Source organism: Lynx rufus, unplaced genomic scaffold (genome assembly GCF_022079265.1).
Source record: "Lynx rufus isolate CCGP_SWC_20201006 ecotype Redwood Valley unplaced genomic scaffold, mLynRuf1.p SCAF_2, whole genome shotgun sequence".
In the NCBI taxonomy this organism is placed as follows: domain Eukaryota; kingdom Metazoa; phylum Chordata; class Mammalia; order Carnivora; family Felidae; genus Lynx; species Lynx rufus.
In genome coordinates this window covers 87,366,338-87,387,900 of record NW_025814834.1, presented here as the reverse complement: position 1 = coordinate 87,387,900, position 21,563 = coordinate 87,366,338, and the positions used below count along the sequence as shown (strand labels likewise).

The window sequence follows — 21,563 nt, the reverse complement described above, 5'->3', positions numbered from 1 at the left end:
TGTGTATAGATTGTAAAAAAAGATACAAAATCTCACTTCCGCCCCTCACATTGCACCAGCCAAAATTTCTATGCTCTTGGAAGCATAGCCTCAACTAGTTGCACACGGCCAAAGTCAAGCTGATGTGATATTTCCTTCTTGTGCCAGGAGGCTGCTGCCCTCTGGAGAGGTGGTGCATGACCATTCGGTCCTCTGATCACATCCTAAATCTTCCCTCCATGAAACCACCTAAAGAGAAGAAAAAGATGCAGGGCATCTGTGTTCATAAGAATTCCCCTTTCTTAAAGGTTAGCATTTATTATTGATACCCTGCTGTTCTCCAGCAGGTGTTCTCATACCACAAAGTTCCCTCATGACTCCTAAACCCAGCTTCCCAGGCAGGGGAAGATTCTTCAGCTTAGTTCTTGTTAGCTTTACAGAGCCTCCATAGACCCTACAAACTGTATCCAAAGCCAATGCTGGCTAGTCACTTTCCCCTTTGTAGTTTTTATAATTCTCCTGCTCACACAAAGTACTAGCTGGTGATTTCATTTTGTGGTGAGGTTGATAATTGAGGGAGAAGAAAACAGAATTTCTTTCTGACCTAAAGATTGATAATTTGAACAAACGTGTGAATAAATGCTTCCCAGGCAGGGAGATGAATTGAATTTTCCATGGTGCTTGAGAAAGGAGGTCCCACTCTTCACTCATGGTACAATGGGGATTTGAGTCCACATTATGTGTGCATTGAATGTGTCTCTAAGGATAGAATCTATCAGAGCTCTCACAACCAGTATCTCCTTATCGGGGTCCACATTCAGCAGATGTGTGGACTGTTACAAGTACAGGAAATATTCATATCAACAACTCACTTTGACATATCCTAAGATTAAGATAGTGCCCTTTTATTTCCTTTAGTATCACTGACAGTTGGGCCTGCAAATCTTTCCTCTCAAATTCATGTCTATTATAAATCAACAATATTCTACAAATTCCCAAGAGAAAGAAAAAAATGTATCATGTTATTGGGGGGATGGTAAATTTTGTTCAATATAGAACTTTCACTCTTGACTTGTTACCCTACCTGATTAGCAACATTAAAATGTAACCATCCTCTGTAAAATTCAGTCATCAGAAAAATAACCCAGTGTTGCAAAAGTGCTATTCCAGCATTTTCTATTTTTCGTTATGGGAAGGAGACAAGAGACCATATCAGAATTTGGATAATTGTAATCGGTGGTCTGTCAGTGTTAGTCAAATTGCAATATGGAGAGGTATGTCTCCCAACTTTTCTTTGAAATTGACTGTATTGCTGTAAGTGTGTTTTATCAAAGCATTTTCTGGGGCAACAGATCTGAAAACATAAACTTTATGTAGCATTGTTCCTCCTTAGATATTTCCCTTTAATATGTCCTTTCTTTTTGAAGATAAAATAAAAGTACATAAAAGAGTTCTGGGAATAGGCAGCTATATGTCATAAACACCCTTCACTCCCCCTCGCCCAAGGCCCCCAGCCCCAGAAATTTGGAAATGATTTGATCGAAGTGATGACTGCCTTGATCTTGTTTGAATACTCCTTCTTCATTGTCTTCTTCTCTCTATGGGAGGCAACAATCCTGTCATGGAGTCACTCGTGGGAGAGAAAGAGGTATTTCAAGCAACCATATTTTCCAAACACAAAATTGAGACACATGGCCTGACAATGACATAATATTTGAAGTAGGGACTGTGTGCAAAGATCCAGAACATATGGTTGAAAGGGTTTTCTTATAAAAAGCAACTATTAAGACACTCTCTAGATTCTTATTCACAAAAGCCACATTCTTCAGCCCTCTTTATTCTCATTTAGAAATATTACCCACAAATCAGAGGACCGACCCGTTTTCCTTCAAACATGTTGCTTTGCCAGTACGAGGAACTCCCTGTTGACTGGAAAGTTAAATGCACAGCCATCAAGGAAGCAATGCAAACCAGACTGCCAAACATATTATGAATATGTTGCTTTTCTTTAAAATGCTGGTTGGTTTTTCATACTGGAGTATTGACTAACTGTCTGTGTTTGATGTATGGTTTACCAGCCTGATGTCGACTTATGGTTAGAGCTTAACTTGTTAGTTCTGCTTTTGCAGCCAATTCAGAATAACTACAGATGCCTCGAGATATGAAAATTGACTGCTCAAATGGACTCAGTGTGGGAGTTTCATTGGTTTTAAATTGATAACAGCTGAAAGAGTGAATGATTATAGTGTACATGGGCATAGGACACAGCTCTTTCATAGGAGCTCTTGTGAACACACTCCCTTAGTGTGGGAATTTTTTCTTTCTTTTTATATCACAGTTATTTCTGAGCAACCTTGGGTTAAATTTTAAAATTGCACAGGCATATGCAGAAGCCTTCCAAAGAAATAATTCCTGAGAAACAGATAAATTTTGATGACGTGGGTTGCTATTCTGGAGGGAACATTTAAAGTTAAGTAGCATTCCATAAGGTGGTAATTGTGTCTATTTCCCAGGCATCTGAGTTAAATAAGCTGTAGAGGAAGCGTAAACTGTCATAATAGAAGGGTTGGAGTGTTGTGTACATCTCATTCTTCAACTCACACAAACTGAAGCTCCAAAGTGCCTTATCACAGATAAGTCAAACAAAGCCTCTTCTTTGCTTTCTTATTCTCCTGGGAGCAGTTATTGTTGTTTTCATTATTCAAAAAGATGATCTGAACACTTTCTTCTCACACAGGAGAAAAAAAAAAAAAGAAAACACAAAAGAGAAATGATGAAACTTTTCTCCCCTCCTCCAATCAGCAACACTTATATAAAAAGGTTTTATGAAAATGCACTTTCACGATTTAATAGTAGCTTAGGGGAAAAGCCCAGTAAAGAAAAGAATTCAGAGAAACTTCAAGAAGTTTGTAAGAAAGAAATCTCTGTTTATACATGCCTTCTTCAACTCATATTTTTCCAAGAGTTCAGTGTCCTTACTATTTAACACTAGGACCTAACTCCATTTCATTTTCAATTGTTTTGAGCATTTTACCTTTGATATCCCATTAAAAATGTTAGAGCCATTTCATATAGCTAACTGATAGAAAACATCAATCTATAATAAGATTAAGTTGGGGCTTGTTGAAGATACATAAAACCACATATTATGTACCTATTTCACGTATTTATTTTTAAAAGGAAAAAAAAAACTGAAACATTGTGCCCAGTTAGCCTATCCCAAACATGTGACAAATACCTAATTGCTAATGAATTGACATAAATAGTGACATAAAGTGTCACATAAAGTGACAAAATTGCTAATAACAATTTGTGGAATAAGAATTTTATTTCACAATAACACTGATGATGCGTACATTCAGCCGTGCAAGACAATCAAAATACAAAAGATGCCCTGATAGATAGTAAAATAAAATGCAAAGGATGCCCTCATAGATAGTAAAACAAAATAAATCACACACACATATATATATATATGGGGAATTTTTATAAGAAAGTGTGTTATATGCTTATTGCTCAAATTTTGCCCCAGATTATAAGCTGTGTACTTAATCTAAATTACTAAATCTTAAAATTACCCAATTTGGTGCCTTTCTGAGTTACATATGGCCATTGAATCATGCTTCGTGTTGTGACGGAGAACTTGTGTGGCCAGCCATCTAAGAGGCTGCTACAAGGACTGACATTTTCATATTCCAGTTCTGTTAGAAATGTAAGAGCAAAAGAGAGAAATTTTCATGCTCTTTCAACACTTGTTGAGCTCCAATTTTTTAATGATTTTCTTATCTACCCATATTAGACAGGAGGGAGATTTTAGAGGAGATGTCATCCAAGTTAAACACATGTGAGGGTCATTAACTTGAATATATCACTCCTAACTTGTCCCTTTGAACTTGGAACTCAGACTCATAGGAGGAAAGGCAAAGATGGAGGCGGAAAAGGGCTGGCCTCAGTTAACCTCGCAGTGAAGGAATCTATCATGCGACGAGAGGCTGAGAACTAAGAAAGCAGATGGGCTGAAAATGATATCTTGAGGATATCTTTATATCTTGAGATTCCAAAAATCTAGATTTCAGAAAGGCTGTCCCTCCCCCGGACTTTATCATCATTTGTACTGCCTCATACATTTCATTTCCCGAACAGTAAAATACTGTGTTTACCTCTTTTGTGATTTCACATTTCAGATTCAGTGGGGCCTTGAGCATGTGACAATTTCAATCTTAAAAAAATTAATTAGCATAGGAGAACATTCAATATTATGTAAAGAATTTGACAGGACCTCACTTAATGTTTTTAGAAGCAATTAATATGTCAAAAAAGGAAGTGAGAGCCTGTTTTGGCTATAAATATGTTTACATAATTACCGGTTGGAGAAGTCAAACATTTTAGGGAGAAAAAAAGCAAGGTTAGGCCCTCTTTTCATCAAAACCAGAATTCCCGATGATGTCAGATATCTCAAATCCCCTATCATAAGTTTCCTTTATTCATGTACACACTTGCGTGCATGACCTTTAACCAGAAAGATCACATATTTATAGTATGAATGAATCATCTTGAAGAAAAGGAATATTGATTAGAAATACACTGTTAATCACACACAAGGAGAGGCAATCACATCTGTGTCTGAAGTTATGTTCAACTCAAGAGGCCTCAGGAATATGGAAGGTATTTCAGTAGTGGCTATGCAGTAGAGGAATATAAGTATTCCAAATGTGACAGTTCAGCGCCACATAGTAGGCACTACGTTAGTAGACATGCCTGTCTCATACTATAGCATGGAGGACGGAATAGGAAGCAGAAGCCCTGGCCAGGGATCTGTGGCTTCAGAAAGGACTGATGAGTAGGAGGTGGATAGTAGGGAAAACAGGGACCACAATCCTCGTCCAGTACCAAAAGTGGGGGCATAAATATCCTATCCAAAGAAAGTTGGGGATATGGGACACTCATTGTATCTGAGGAATTTTGGAGATGGTGTTAAGTACTTTCGAGGAAAGTTTTAGTGGGAAGCACTTCCCTGTGATAACCCAAAGCCATCTGTTCCTACAATTAGTTAGCATAGTATGAACACTACCAAAAGCCCAAAGGAAACTTTTGTCTCCCAGATGCAATTCTCTCAGTCAAGAGTCTGAGAGGCTGGCACGGATACGTGTATTGAGCGTCACTCTCACGTACTGAGCTGGATCATAGACACTCATCTGAGATCTGCTAGAAGGAGTCTGTGCTAATCGATTTGGCATACCATCGGGAGACTAGAAGTGGTCAAAGCAACCTCTGCTAGAGAAGGTTCCCAGCCTGTTGCCCCCATTATCACCAGCCTAGAATCCTAGACTCCAGGAATATCTAATAAGAAATGCAGCTCATTCTTGGGAAAAAGAGATACTTGAGCACAAAACTGTACTTAGTTTTATATATGTCTAAATATATAAAGAATGCTTGAAATAATGAAGTATATGAAAGAGCATTTTCTTCATTGGGTGTGGATACATATGGTGTGAAGTGATAAGGTGGTGGTGACAAGCTCTTTGCCACTATTTGAAAGAGCTATATGTATTGTTTTACTCAGGGAAACAATGTATTGCAGTCATTAAACCATAAAGATCGCTGAATTTTGAAGTAGATTTGAAGTCTAGTCTTGGCTCTGCTATTACTTGCTTGGAGGGTTTGGACAAGGTAATGAAATTTTCTGTCCGAATACTCTCCGGATAATATCTCCTATGACTACCGATACTACACAAAGAGCAATTAGCATAGCGTATTGCTACTCTACTCCTAATTCTACTCTTTGTATGGCATGGCATATTGTGAGCACTTCTTCTCCTGATTGTAGAGCAGGTATTCTGAAAATTGCGAAACAGACAAATTAGGGTGAGAGTTTTGTGGCATTACATTAATAAAGCCAACTTTTTGAGCATTCTCTGTGCCTCACATTGTGCTTGTAGCTTGACATGCACTATCCAGTAACAAGGATGAAGAACAACTATGCTGATTTTTTAAAAATTTTTTAATGTTTATTTTTGAGAGAGAGAGAAAGAGAGAGAGAGAGAGAGAGAGAGAGAACGTGAGCAGGTGAGGGGCAGAGAGACGAGAGACACAGAATCTGAAGCAGGCTCCAGGCTCTGAACTGTCAGCACAGAGCCTGACGTGGGGCTCAAACCCACAAACTGTGAGATCATGACCTGAACGAAGTTGTACGCTTAACCAACTGAGCCACCCAGGTGAACCTATGCTGATATTTCGTCATGCTTTGATTATTATTTATATCACCTACTCGCATATTCTTTAAATCACAATGTCCTAAGAGGATACAAAGATATGTAAAGAAGAGTTTCCCAAGAAATGAGTAAGGGAGATAAAGGCACAACAAAATATGGCATAATATATCAAGTGTCGAATGCTTTAGGGACAGTCAGGTCATGGATTTGGGGAAATTACAAATGGGAAAAGTGTGAGAAAGATTAATGTTTCATTTATTCTGTGGTCTTTAAACTGAGTCTTAGAGTATTTGGACATGTGGAGAGCTGGGTGAGACATTCAAGTGCACAACTGTAGGAAAGCATTGGAATGGTGGCTTGTATGAAATGCAGCGGGTTGGATGAGAAGCATCTGTGGCAGGTATTTTGTGCATTGCCAGAGTAAGGAGTCTGTATTTTGTAGGAAACTTTATTATTTAGTTAGTAGCCATTATTCATTTTTATTTATTTGGCATACATTTATTGAGGACCTATCATGTGGAAAACAATGGGCTGATACTGGGCCCAGAAAGATGTGTAAGATGTGATTCCTTCCTTCAAAGTTAAACACTCTAGAAGCACCTGGATGGCTCAGTCAGTTAAGCGACCGACTCTTGATTTTGGCTCACATCATGATCTCGAGATTTGTGAGATCGAGCCCTGTGTCAAGTGCAGAGCCTGCTTGGGATTCTCTCTCTCCCTCTCTCCCTGCCCCTCTCCCACTCATGCTCTCTCTCTCAAAACAAATAAACATTAAAAAAAACACCAAAGTTAGACACTCTAGCACTGCTAAGAAAGAAATATTCTACATCAAAAAAAGTATTTCCATACGCTGCAAATTTGTCCCCACTTTAGAAGATCAATGAATGGATATATTATGACATTAATGGTTTTCATCTAATTTCACTTAATTCCTATATAACCACATTGGGTCACGCCCCAGCAGCCTGCGGATATGAATGAAATAACACAGATATTAAAGCACAAATATCATAACTCGTGACTCCCACCTGTATAACCATAGCAACTTGGGCTTTATCTCTCTCCAAGGTCTCCTTGGCTATTTCTGGAAGCACCTAGAGTATATTGCATTTGACACCCCGTTACCTTACAAACTATCCAAGGAAGGCACCTCACCACAGCCATGCAGCCAGTATCTTCTGAGAGATGGCAGCCTCACTGCTTCAGTATCGTCCAAGAGCTGGCAAATCTACAAAACCTTCTACATGTCAAACAGTAGTCCTAACCTTCTGGTTCCCATGCATTTTTAGATTCACTCTGTCTCCAGAGCAAATGAGGAGACTGCTCTTCTCGGCCACCTGTGAGTTTTCCCTGATGTTTTAGGACCTGAAGCAACAGCTCTTAGGCTAAAATCTTACAAAGTGAGAAAATGGTTTCTTTCCATTCCGTGTGAGGTCCTTTCCACAATAGAAGTCACATCTACTCCCCAGGACTTAGCTGGGATACATGCAAAATTGTGTCATCTCTCAGAACTCCCAATGACCCCCACAAAGTCAAAATTTCTCTTAAGTCACTGTCTTTTGGTACCTACTAATATCGATACTTTAATTTGGTCATCTGGGTTTTGCCAATTCAGTAGGCAGACTGAGATACTCCATTCCACCTTTATGGACACTCCTTCCCTGCAGAGGAAGGTCCAGCTAGCCGGAAAAGTAATATAAATAAAGAGTATGCAACAAACCCAGAAAATGTGCAGTCTACAAAGTGAATCACAATGAGATACCTGTTTTTTCAAATCTGTGGACAGCTTCAGGACAGGATTAGGTGTTTTAGAAGTGTTATTGCATAGTCACTTTCTAAAGTAAGGGCTGAAAAAAAAAACAATAAAGTAAGGGCTAAAAAAGAGAAACACACTGTATTTGACTGGAAGCCCAAAAGAGACAAAATGTTTCGGAAACATGTGCATCATGGCCTACTAATTTAGGCTCATAACCCCTTCTCTCCAATTACATTCCTGGAAATGTTTTTCAATTTCTTTGCATAGAATAACCAGAGGACCACAGTGTTCAGAGCAGTCCACGGGGAACAGGCAGACTTGCACAGAACTTACACCACACCTCCACGGAGCTAGCCAACATTGCCACAGAACCACATGATTCCCTGGCTCTTAATATGGTTTATTATAAAATCCTTTACCTGCCTCAAAGCACTTTTCATCAAAGCTGCTTTTAAGCTGAGGCTGAGGACCAAAGAATGCCTTTAACAGAATCCTGAAATAGCTTTTAACCCGAGGCTGAGAAGAGAAAGTGCTTTTAACCTAAAGTGCTTTCCTCTTAGGTACTTGAGCGTGTACCTAGCACTCAGCATTAGTAGCTGTGAGAACACCCTTAAGACCCAAATGAAAGAGACTCCATTATAGATATTCAAACCTGTTATATTAATATATTACAAGTAATATTTGAAATCATTAAGCAGTTTTACTCCAACTAAATTTGAATCTTTTCTTATTGAACTATGCATTCATGCAAATAAATTGAAGTCTTACCACCTGGGATTCTAACAAATCTACGCTGATATTAGGAAAAGTACAGTGTTCTTCCTACATTTGACTTTAATTCACAGTGAGTCAAAATTGCCACACCTTCTCTACCATAAAAGAATCTTTCAACTTGTACCAGTCACTGAATGATATTTCCAGCTTCAGTCCATATTTGTTGGGCTGAAAGGTAAATTAAATCCTTTAAAATAAATTCAATTATCTGACTAAATTTTAAGTATCAAATTTTCTCCCCAGACTTGCCACTCAAACAGAAATAAATGTACTGATTTCAGAATACACATGATCCCTGACTTACAATGGTTCAACTTAAGAGGGGTCTGGATGGCTCAGTCGGTTGAGCATCCGACTTTAGCTCAGGTCATGATCTCGCGGTCCGTGAGTTCGAGCCCCGCATGAGGCTCTGTGCTGGCAGCTCAGAGCCTGGAGCCTGTTTCGGATTCTGTCTCCCTCTCTCTCTCTGCCTCTCGCCCTCTCATGCTGTCTCTCTCTCTCTCTCTCTCTCTGTCAAAAATAAATAAACATTTAAAAAAAAAACTTAAAAACCCACAATGGTTCAACTTAAGATTTTCAACTTTCTGACGGTGCAGAAGTGATATACATTCAGTAGAGCTTGTGCTTCAAATTTTGAATTGTGATTTTTTTTTCCCCTTGGGCTAGTGATAATGGGCTACAAGGTCCTCATGATACTGGGCAGTGGCAGAGAGCCACAGCTCACAGGGAGCCGCGGGATTATGAAGGCCAAGAGCACATACACTTACAACCATTCTGCACCCATACAACCATTCTGTTTTTTCACTTTCTTTACCATATATGATCAAACACATGAGACATTCAACACTTTATTATATAATAGGCTTGGTGTTGAGTGATTTTGCCCAACTCGAAGCTAATGTAAGCGTTCTGAGCATGGTTAAGGTAGGCTGAGCTAAGCAATGATGCTCAGTAGGTTAGAAGTGTAAATTCATTTTCATTTTATGATATTTTCAGCTTATAATGGGTTTATCATGACATAGTCCCATGGTAAGTTGAGGAAGATATGAATAAAGTCCCTACTAGATGAAGTAAGTAGACAATCTAATTGATAAAAGTTTTAAGTTCAGAATAATTACAATAAGTTATGTGATTGAGCAATTGAATTTCATGGACAGTTTCTTATTTTAAGAATATAAACTGTGCATAAATATGGGAAAAGGTGGCAAAACTTGATGTCTTTGAATTTTACCCCCTTCTTCTTTTGCTAGTCCCCTCTGTAATTCCAATGAAATGAAGATAGGCAAATGAAAATCAGAAAATACCATCAATTCAAAATGTAAATAATCAGTCATTGCTATACAAAATTTAGTCATGTTAATCTTCCAAATTGCACTAAAGCAGACCAAACCGAAATATATTTCCCTTCAACTCAACTGACCATGGCACAGTTTTTAGATGGAAAACATATTCTTTTGCATACATTGTTTTTTCTTATTCATTCATTCTTTCATTTATGTACTCATTTGGCAACCAGAAGAGAATGTAATAGAATGCAATAGAAATACAAAGGGAAGAAATTATATTTATCTTGTTCTGTGTATATAGTTTTCTTCACCTTGAATATTTTTTCCAGCTTCCTTCACCTAGTAAACATATTCATTTTTACTCTTCCAGCTCAAAGTTACCAACTCCATGAAGCCATTCCTGTCTTCCTCATTCTGAATTAATCCTTTCCCCTCTTTATCCTCAAACTATAATTTCATTATTTGATTATTTTAATGTCTTTCAGCTGGACTGTGAGTTACAGCTGGTTGACTAACGACCATCTTACTCAATTTTACTTCCAGGGTAGTTGTGGCCTGGAAAAAAAAGTAGAAATGAAAGAAACAGGACACAAAATCTTTCGGTGACTTTACAATTACTGTTTGTTTACAATTTCATGCTCCTTCCGGTGGAAACTCTTCTGTCCATGGGTGCTTCTTTGATAAGCCTGCTCCTCTCACCAGCCTCTCACAACATTGGGCTATCCTATGTTAGGTTCTTAGACTTCTCTTCTTTCTGCATTCTTCTTCTCAGACTACAGGGTGTTATTCAAATATTCCAGGGCTGGAATATTCCAGTCCTGTGGCTTTAAGATCTCTCTATAAGTTTTCTAAACTTAAACTTCAGCTTGATGCTCCAGACTCTCAAGATTCTATCCTTGCATGTTCAAATGTCTATTTGTCATGTCCTGGGATGTCTGGTTAACATCTCACATTTATCTAGAACAGCCCTTGATTCCTTGGTTCTGGCATGTTGTCCATCTCAGAAAGTACCACTACCATTTGCCAGCTGGAGTCACCCTCACTTCTAGTCTCCTGCTTTGATCAGCAAATCTCAACTTAAAATATGTTCTAAAGTCAACTGCATTTAGTCACTCCCATTGTTACCAGCCTTCTCTAAGCACCATTGTCTCTCCCTGGAATATATCACCAACCCCCTAAGTAGCCTCTGCTTCTTTTCTTGACCCTTTTTAATATAGTATCCACACAGCAAATGAAGGATCATTTAAAAACATAAGTCACTTCATGTCACCCCTATGCTCAATAATTGCCAACTACTTAGAATAAAACCATACTTAAAATATCTGATGACCTTCCTGTGACCTACTGGGTTCTACCTGCTTTGGCCTCCGGGCTACCTTTTCAGTTTCATCTGCAACCATACTTCCTGTTTGTAACCTCACTCTAGGCACATAGGCTTTCATGCTGCTCCCTTACTGCACCCTGCTTACTCCATAGCCTTATACATTTGCTGCTCTTCTGAAGGCTCTCCTCACGTATTGGCACGTTCACACCTTCACTTCTTTTAACCTTTGCTCAATGCCACTGCCTCAGAAATGTCATTGCTGACAGTGCCTCCTTGTAGCTCTCTATCTCCCTGCCTTACTTTATTTTCTCATAGCACCTATCACCATTCAATACTATCATACATGTATTATATATTAATGTATTTATATATACATTAATAATATATATTCATGTGCTTAGAGTAGACAAATATTGAAAACTCACTGCTCATTGTTCCATTTGAGTTAATAAACTCCTTGTTGAAGATACAAAGTTCTTCCTGGCTGGTGAACTCACCAAAATGCCCATTGCATTACTTGGACCAAAACTGAGTTGAGACTTATTTCCGTGAGAGTTTAGGAGCTTATAAGAAGAGGCGAAAGGCTACTTCTTAGAAGCATTGTTTGGGGCTGAATATGAAGTCATGCAAGATGGGGACTACTGGAAGGCTGAAAATGGAAGAAAGAGAAAAAAAAATAGAAGCAGCTGGAGAAGAGCTCCACCATTCTATTTGGATGACAGTGGGCCTGTCCGTGAACTTCACCTTTGAGCTGCTTTTGTCAAAGGATGCTATTCCTGCATCCAACTGTCCAACTTTGATTGGAGGCTGCAGACAAGCCTACCCTTGTTTGGGGATATCTTCTCTATAGTCTGGGCAAATCTCTTGAGGCCAATCTTTTCAGAGTAGACATTGTCATTATTATGTTAGCTTAATGAGCTGCACAAGGATGAATAAACATGTGGGGGAAAACTATACACAAAAGTGTATATATTTAGAATTTCTATTTATTTAGAATTCCAAACTACTTAAAAGTTAAAAAAGTATGCTTTTTTTCCCTGTATTTGTCTCTTATGAGAAAATAAATCACAAGTAAACAAGGCAATGAGAGAAATTTACTTCCCTTCCAGTGTATAAGAGAGATTCAACAGAGAATCTGCCTAATTTTTGTTATCTGTGTATCAAAAAACAGGAGCTTATATTTTTAATCAAAGCCCCGAGGCATTGGAAAATAACACAGTACCTTCTAAAGCATTTAATATAGATCAAATTTGGTAGTGTTTTAGCATTAAACATATTTTTCAACATCTTAGTTCAAAGAGATAGGCCATCTGTAAATTATAGTACTTACTCAAATCACCCCTTTCTCCAAAAATTATCAGTAAAGTTGTGGTAGAGTTATATGATGGGGCTCACATGGCAAGTATTTTAAAGGAGAAGAAGGAAAAGTAATAAGGTTGAAAGTGGAGAAAATATAAAAACATAAAAGTAGAAACAGGATTCTTTGATAAGTAATCTGAAAGTTTTGGTCTAGAAACCTACTCTCAAAAAGAAAACCAAATGTTACTTGTAGTTTAAAATCAAAGGATGAATTCAGTTAAATTGCTGAAACTACCCATGTTGAGAATATTACTTTTGCCCTTCAGTATCCACTGCCCCTCCAGTATAGCAGCCTAGCAGCCAATTGGGAAATGAGGTTCCCATGTGTGTAGCATTCATGGGGTGGGGTGAGGAATATTCCAAGTGCATCCTACCTACTATGGAAGCCACTAGGACTATGTTTTTTTTTTCTTATCCTAACCCCATTTTTTAACATAATCTCAACAAATTGGGTATCCTCTCTAAGAACTTCCCACCTTGAGCAATTGATAAATATAGGTCATTATGCCCATGTTGGGGAAGGGGGGAGGATGCTCATGTAAACAGCATCCTGACCCAGCCCTCAGGATTGCTGTATTTCCTGTTTCTTATTTCATGAATCTCCTGTGGACCTTGGGTTTGAAACCTCTCCAAGACTCATTCTCCAACCTCCAGTAATTTCTTTAAGTAATTAATAAGTTACTTTGAGTTCCTAGTAAATTTTTTTAGTTTCCTCCCACTCTCATTCCTCAATATCATTTGAATAAATTCTTTGCTTAAGAGAGCCTCGGTGGGTTTTTTAAATTGCAGCCAAAACCCTTAACAAATATACCTCACAACCAAAATAGTTGTCTGATTTGAGGGAAGGGGGGTCTAAGCCGTTCAGTCTGTTACTGTTTTCTGTTCCCCTCTATGTTCTTCATGTATGTGTAGTTTTAGGTGCTTTGTTTTTCCTTTTTAAAATTTACTAGACTAGCTGCAACAGCCCTGTGTCCTGAAAGCAGAATAATCATTTTGAAAAGCATGTGGAGACTGTCTCCCTGGGTAAATGATGATAACACCGTCACATTATTTGAACATTTAACTGCCTCTATTGAGTAGTTTTCCTCATAGTTTTGATTCATTTGGAATCTAACTGACAGAGATCCCATTACTGGGTGTTCTTTCCATAATTTGTCAAAAAATATATAGCAGAGATGAGGCAGAATGAAGCTAATTTGTAATCTGGAAGACTTAACCTGGTTATGCTGACGAACTAACTGAATCGGTCAAAAGTTTGAGAGCTTAAAGATTGAAAACCACCATTCCCTAGTTAAACTCTAATTCATTATGTAAACAACATGATTTATAAGTGCAGTCATGTGGAAGGTCTATTTGTTTTTCTCACCAAAAGATGCTTTCAAGGAAAAATTGCTGAAAATGGATTTTCTCCAACCAATGTGTTGCCTGCCACCCCAGGTATAAGTGCTGAAGCAGTAGAAGGAAGGCATAATGATCACACCAGCCAAGGCCATAGGCATTTGTGGAGCATTCCAAAAATATTGGCATCCCTTAGCAAGAGGTGTTTCCTAAATACAAAAAGTTGTTAAGAGAGGAAGAAAGGATTGCTAGTGAGCCCATAGATGGGAATGTAGGTAGGTAATCGGGACCTCGGGGTTCTGTAATGTACCCTTTTTGGGAATACCATAAAGAAGGGGAAAACAGAAAGAAGCCTTAATGTTATGCCAGGACAACAGGCATGGAAGTTTAGGAGACAAAGCTAGTTCATTAATGTTTACCAAGAAAACAGAATACTCTCTCTCTCCCTTCCCCTTTCCTTTTACCATTTTAAGATGTGGTTCAAACACATTCCTGTAATTCAATGGTCCTCCTTGGTGTATCAATCTCTGGACTGTATCAAATTTACAGATGGGTGGAGAGCCTACAACAGCCCTTAAATTTGGCATTGACATTTTAGCTAAATCTCTATGATTTATTTTCTTTAGGTAACACTTTTTACTTTGCAATGTCATTTTATGTGCATCATCATCTCCTCTAAGTTATATGATCTATCATTTCATGTTGAAGGCTGGTCAAGATTTCATGTGGTCAAGATTCTTTTTACTCTAATTGGTAGAAACTTGTCCAAACTGCAAAAGTAAGAATGGAATTTATTGAACTACTTAATTGAAAAGTCCAAGGGATAGCTTCAGGCATGATTGGATCTAGGAGCACAAATGCTATCAAATCTTTATTTTCTCCCTTATTCAGCTTCTTTCCACTCTGTTGGCTTAATTCTCTAGTATGTCTTCCCAGAAGGTGGCAACACAACTTCTGGAAGCTCAGACTCATGTCCCAGTAGTTTCTCAACTCCTGTAGAAAGAAGGCTTCTTTCTCCCAGTAGCAATAGAAAAAGCCTTAGGATTTGCTCCACCAGATCCATTTGGGCCATGTGTTCATGTCTGAACCAATTGCTATGGTCAGGGAGATGAAATGCATGTTCATCCCTGGAGCTAGAGGTGGTGGAGTCAGCACCACTTAAGCCAAGTGGTAACTAATATGAGAAAGGGATCATACCCAAAGGAAAACCAGAGTGATCTTACCAGAGAATAAGAGAATAGTTCCGGCACCTATAAAACCAATAGACATCCACTATACTGTTCCTAACCAGTGCCATCTGTAACAGTGGATCTCATTGATCTATTTAGCCGAGACTGACCCTTTGTATTGTGAGTGTAAGCCCTCTCCTGAAACCTTGTGGCCAATGCTATGTTCATGTTCTAGTTAAGTTTATTTGGTTTCAGTAAGCAGAAGTTTACTCAAAAGTATTCAAACAAAATGGGAGTTATTGTCAAAACCAAGGTTACGTCATGGCACCCCGTGGAAAGGATATATGATCTCTGGAGTTAGGCAACAGAAAGTGAGAAGCTAAGGTGTGTCTGCTTCATTTGCCTCTCTCTGCAAATTAGTTCCTGAACCCACTAACCTATTGCACATGTCCATCTCCCCAAATAGCTGCCCCTGGCACCCCGTGTCTAAATCTAGGCAGTCTTACTATTCAAATCCCTGGAACTCGCTACCTCAGTCTGTAGTATTCCACTTCTAATTCCACTCCTTCTTTTGAAGGAGAATCTCACTGGCATGGCTTGGGTTCTATGACAACCTTTCATTTAAGCAGCTTTACCATAGATGCTAAGTTCTTCTATTCCAAAGACATATCTTCTTGGATGAGTATAGCCAGTTGAAAAAGAGGCTAGAGTTAAGAAGACAATTTTTGGCTTTTCTGGTAACTAGTAAAAGCAAACATCTCCCTTCTGTCTAATTCAGTTCATCATATCTAGGCTCTTTTCTCACCAGGACACTATCAGCAATCAGGAGGGACAGTTTTTCAGTCAGGGGTTGCCTGCACTTGCTGGGACCACCCAGCAAGTGGCGGTGATGCACCTCCCCCACCTCCCACTTTCGAACAATCCAAAGTAGCCAGTAGCGCACCTCATCCCCTACAGCACACCATGGCAATCAAAACACCCTGGAGTTGAAATTTTCTCTTATCCACCCTAGCTCAAAATCCTTCCCAGGTCCCATCTTCCCTAATAATTAATGAATTGCCAGCACTACGCTGACAGCAGAAGTCCATTTGCTGTTTTCACTTCCTCGCCTTCTCTTCAAACCTTGTCCGCAACCATCTGCTTTTCAACTCCCTTCTTCTACTAAAGCCATTTCTCTCATGGTCACCAGTAGCCTCTGAATTGCCAAAATCCAATGAGAACTTTTCACTTTTGTCTCCCATCATTATTCTTCTACATCTGAAATGCTTATCCCAACTCCTGAATACCAGTCTCTCTATTCTTCTCCAAACCCTCGGGGTTCTGCATGTCAGTCTCCTTTAATCAAGCAAGAAACTTGGAAATCCTCTCTCTCTCGCTGGTGAGTTGGCTCACCTGCATCCAGTTAACAAATCCTCCAAAAATCACCCCTTGGCTTCATTTTCTTCGGTCAGTTCTTACCTTTCGTCTTTCCTTAGAGCCTGATGTGTTGTTACTATGGACATAAGACACAATATTTGGGGGCCTCTGTTTCCTCTCCCATAAAATAAGGTTAATAGTATCTACCACCAAAGGGTTGACGACTAGTGTAAAGATTTAATAAGGTTAGAATGTATAAAGTGCTTTGAACCATGCCTGGCTTAGTGTATGTGTACGACAAAGCCTCACTGTTATTACTACACATCCTTGCAATGGCACCAATCACATGATATTGAAAATGTTTGTGAGCACTGTCCACCACCACCACCCCAGACTGTAGGAGATTGTGCTTCAGGCATCACTGCACAGTGATGGAGCTGGAGCACAGTGCCTGGCCTATAGTGGGCATGTGATAAACAGTCACCAAGTGGATGAATCAGATTTTGTATTCTTCACAATATCCAGCAAATGACAGGTGCTCATGAAATAGTGACTGATTTGAATTTGATAGAATGGAATTGATCTGGAGAGAATACAGAGTAAACAGTGCCATAACATTAGGTAAAGTATAATGAGTTAATTTAAGGGGAGGGGCGTCTGGGTGGCTCAGTTGGTTAAGCATTAGACTTTGGATCAGGTCATGATCTCACAGTCCGTGAGTTCGAGCCCCGCGTCGGGCTCTGTGCTGACAGCTGGGAGCCTGGAGCCTGCTTCAGATTCTGTATGTCTGTCTCTCTGCCCTTCCCCTGTGCTCCCTCTCTCTCAAAAAAAAAAAAAAAAACAAAAAAAAACAAAAAAAAAAAACCTTTTTTTAAAAAATTAAGGGAGAGAAATGAGAAATTTCCTTTGAGACTCCTCCTTAAGGTGCAATCTAAACTGATGCATAATTCCACATTCCTAACAAATTCAGAATTTTTCCCCTATTTATTTGCTCCTCCATTTCAATTTCCATGTCCTGTCAATTCTCTTTGCTTTCATTCTCATAGCATAGCTTAAGTTACCAACAACCTGGACTCCTGGTATCATCTTTATCAGTAAGCTATTGCTGCATAACAAAGAAACACAAAATCTCAGTGACAAACAACCAGAAGCATTTATTTTTGATATGTCTGTGGGTCAATTAGCCTGGGGCAAGCTTGACTGGATAGCTCTACCCTAAGCTGCAGGTCTGACTAGACTTATCTCCCAACTGAGCATTGGCCACAAATCTGTGCTTTATGTATTAATTCTGAAGCCAGACTGAAAGGGCAACAGCTACCCAGGGAAGCTTTTGTCTTGGCAATAGCAGAAAAACAGGCAGGTGAGTAGAAATGTGTAATGCCTCTTAAGGCCTCCATCTGGAACTGACACATAGTCATTTTTACTCACCCTGCATTGTCCAAAGCAAGTCTATAGCCAAGCCCAACATCAGTGAAACGGCACAAGTCAGTATTGTCCACTCTAGTGAGTTTTACCACACAGTCACATGGCAAAAGGGGTGAACGTATAAATCTAATTCAGAGAAGAGAAGAATTGTGAACAATGATTAAATTCACCACACTTCTATCCTCATTCTGGTCTTCATAACACCTTCCTAGACTATCACATTAGCCTCTTAGCTGATCTCCTTGTGTTCAGTCTTCTTCACAACAAGTGCCTCCATTTGGTCATGAATGTTTTGGCTGTAGGGGATAGAATCCCCAGTTTAAAATGACTTATATTACGTCACATAATAAGAAGTCTAGAAAAAATGTTCTAGGTTTAGAACATCAACAATGTCATTGAAGTCTCAGGTTTTTTGTAACCTTTTTAAAAATCCTGTTAGCCTTTGTCTACAGCTTGTTGCCTCGTGGTGATAAGATTGCTTCAGTGGCTCCAAGCATCACATGATTGCACAGTGATGTTCAAAGCAGGAACGAAAAAAAGAAAAAGTGCCTTAATACACCCCTCTCCTTTTATCTGACAAAAAAAAAAAAATCTCTTGTAGTTTCCCAAGTCATTTCCCCTTACATTTTGCTGATCAGAGCTCTCTAACCACCAAGAGTTGCAAGGAAGGCAGAAGCCAATAGGGAACATTTTCAGGCTCTGTCTTATGAATGGATCTAAAAACAAGAAAGAAGTTGGTGAAAGAATAGTGCATGTATAAGAAATCATTGGTATCTGCACAAGTCAAATAATTTAACCTACCTGACTTAATATTTAAGACTTCATAACACCATATTCATCTTCTTTTAAAGCTTAATACATCAAAATTTCTCTAAGAGTGAATATTTCCCTCAGTACATCTCATTCTTCCTGTCATTGTTCCCATCACTGATGTGTTTGTATACCTTTCTTCCATCTTCCCTCAATGGCCTTTTATCCCCACTCTTACCTCTTCAAGTAAGTCTTCCTTTTACTTAAGGATTAAGTTCTTCTCTGGTAAGTCTTTCATGGGCACTGAGGTTGCCCTGATGTCCCGCCACATGCTCAATAAATATTTGTGAAATAGATTTGAGTCATAATTTCCATTAGAGGGTTTTGGATTTTGTAGCAATTCTTCTTGACTGTGATCTCTAACCAACTTAAATTATTCCATGGGAAGTTTTGGGTTATTTTTCTTAAATAGTATTTTATGTCATTTTGTCTTATGGTAGTAGCTCACTGTTTTTGAACAAACCTTTGTTATTGACCGAGTATTCAAAGCAAATACCCATGATTATTTCCAACTTGTCTACACTATGTTGATATTTTTGGGCATATCATGTTTCTGTCTCTTGGATGAAAATTGTGCATTTTCATATTGAAATATATTATATTGTCACTTTAGACGTAGTTACTTCCCTCCTTGCTGGGTTGTTCTTAATTTAAGCCATCACCTTTTCTAAGTAATGGGTGAAAATCATGCCTTCCATGAAGTCTCACCACATTTCATTTTGACTACCCCTTTGTAATATTTCACTTACCATTCTGTTATGCTGTGTTTTATTTTTCTCCCCACTTCTACTACAAAGATTTTTTTAAATGTATCAACGACCTCCACTGCTGATTAAGACAATGTCTTGCAGTCCATCATTTAATAAATGTTTGTTGAACTTCTAGTATATGCGAAACGTTGTCTAGTCACTAGGGACCAAGTAAGAAAGGAAATAGATGTAATCTAGGCATGCCTGGGTGGCTCAGTTGGTAAAATGTCCAACTCTTGATTTCATGATTTCACAGTTGTGAGATAGAGCCCTCTTGGGGCTCCATGCTGGATGAGATTCTCTCTCTCCCTATCCCTTTGCCCCTCCCCCACTTATGCATGTGCCGAAAGAAAGAAAGAAAGAAAGAAAGAAAGAAAGAAAGAAAAGAAATAAATAAATAGGTATAGTCTTTACTTTTCTGGGTTTTGCATTCTAAGTAGGAGAAACAACTAACCCATAAACACATCAATCTAATATGCCAGGTAAGTGCTCTAAGAGGTAAGTGCTCTAAGGAAAGTAAAACAGGGAAGTATCATGGCAAGATCCTATTGCAGTGAGGCAGTGAAAAAAAAAAAAAGTGGGTAGGAAAGGCTACAAAAAAACCCTAATGCAATGGAGTTTCATGCAGAGGTCATAGTAAGTACAAAGTCCCTGAGGCAGAACTTTGCTTGGCATGGACAAACATCAGCAATGTGGACAGAGTGGCTGCAGGCAAGTGATGAGGGAGAGAGAGGAGAAAGGACACAAATGAAATCAATTAATGGGTGGGAGGGCAGGTCACGTATTGGCTTGGAAGCTGCAGTAGGGAATTGGAGTTCATTTTGAGCAAGGTAGGAAGCCCTTGAACCTACTAAATATTTGTTTCGTTACGAGTAATAATCATCTATACTGTTTTAAAAAAAAAAACCTAGAAATGGATGGTGGTGATGATTACATGAGAATGTACGTGTGCTTAATGCCACTGAACTGTACATGTAAAAATGGTTATGGGGGGAATTTTACATTATGTATATTTTACTACAATAAAAAATATCTATGAGCGAATTCTGTGGCCAGAATCTGAGCTGAGCACTGGTGACTATATAAACTCATAGGTGATGTAAACACTCAGAATCTGCTTTGAGAAAATACATCCCATATATTATAAATGTAAATACACGATGCAAGGTAGTATAAATCGTGCTCCAAATGAGAAGACTAGGCTAGGGTTTCAGAGTGTGTTCTCAGAAGCATCAGTCTGGAGAGATGGCCTTTGAAACAAAAGGAGCTTACTCAAATAAGTTGGGGAAATAGCGCATCCTCCAGCCCCCTGTGGAGATTCCCAGGGCACGTTGGCATATCACAGGCTGCAAATACACATGAAAGAAACTTGTTTAACTTTGTTTAATCCAACATTGCTAAACCATTTTGATCACAGGCTTCCCCCCCCCCCCCGCCCCTAAATTGCCTATTAACATCCGGAAGAAATGGTATTCCAAAGAACCTATGTCAAAGGAAACACAAAGCTGAGATAGGAAGAAAAGAATTTGTGGAGAAAGTGTGGTCGGAGTTGAGCTAGAAAGGAAAGGGGATACTTAGAGAAGAGGAAGGGCATTCAAGGCAGGAGAGATGTTAAGAAATTCACTTCAAAGTAAATCTCCTGGAACTTGCGTCTTCAAATATCATTGACCCACAGAACGAATCTTTCAAAATGCTGATAAAATTATAATTTTGGTGATCATTGATAAATTTCTTCTAAAACAGTCAAGACACCAAATCATTAAGATTAATTATTTTGTAGAAGTTTTCTTAATTCCTTGTCATTATTTTATAAACAACAAAGTTATGCCCAGAGAGACTATAACTTACTCTGTCATCCCTGCCTAATCGATGGCAGAGTGTTAGTTTTCTTTCTCTGGGGCCAGTCTTGTTCCATGAAGGAGGGAGTTACGGTCTTTGTATCTCTGCAATAGACCCTTTGGAATTAAAGCAAAAAATCGATTCCTATGCAAGACACAGATTTCAGCATGCAGTGGGTATGGAAACA

General features: G+C 38.8%; 1 protein-coding gene across 2 annotated transcripts in view; it reads left to right on the top strand.

Moving 5' to 3' along the window:
- The window catches only part of ARHGAP15 (Rho GTPase activating protein 15), a 619,400-nt gene that overhangs the window by 370,602 nt on the left and 227,235 nt on the right, over nt 1–21,563 (top strand). The window lies entirely within an intron of this gene.